We start from the raw sequence: 794 nt of genomic DNA on the forward strand, positions 1-794 counted from the left end.
CAATAAAAATCTACGTATCAACTTGTATATTTGTATTTCTTGTGTGTTTAAATTGGTGGGAGAACATCATATAGTTTGCATATAATCCCTACAAGTTGCACGATTATATTTTCCCATCTATGCACTTTCTACATGCAGTGCAGATTTTCGAATATAAATATGCAACTTACGTCAATCTACAGCATTACATAATGCACGCTCCCGAACCGTATGTTTCTATTGTATTACATTTATCTGTATTGAAACATTGTACATAATTGTTAAGCTACTCACATAGCTGAGATTTCTTTATTCCAAATGTTGAAGTTCGTTGCAGTGCCCGCAAACAAATAATACATTCGTTTAATAAGACCCCCATGCACACACACGCCTCTTCAAGATTTCGCACTGTAGGGTTTTCAATACGTAGTGAATATTTATGAACATGCAAACAAAAATACCTGTACCTGTACTTACAACAGCATATAATACATCCTAACGAATACGTTCATTGTTATACTAATTTGTCATATTTATAATGCTAACTGTGAATATAATACAATCCGTATTTGCCTCTGCCGGATGTGTCAGCGGGAAATAAATCGGTTCATTCTCGAATATACAGCCGACTGATGAAATATTACATACACACGCACCCACACACATACGCACGCACACGCACACATATATATATTTAAACATATATAAACGTATATATATATAAACACACAAATGCATATGTATATGTGTACACACACACACACACACACACACACATACATATATATATATATATATATATATATATATATATA

Source organism: Octopus bimaculoides, chromosome 9 (genome assembly GCF_001194135.2).
Source record: "Octopus bimaculoides isolate UCB-OBI-ISO-001 chromosome 9, ASM119413v2, whole genome shotgun sequence".
Taxonomy (NCBI): domain Eukaryota; kingdom Metazoa; phylum Mollusca; class Cephalopoda; order Octopoda; family Octopodidae; genus Octopus; species Octopus bimaculoides.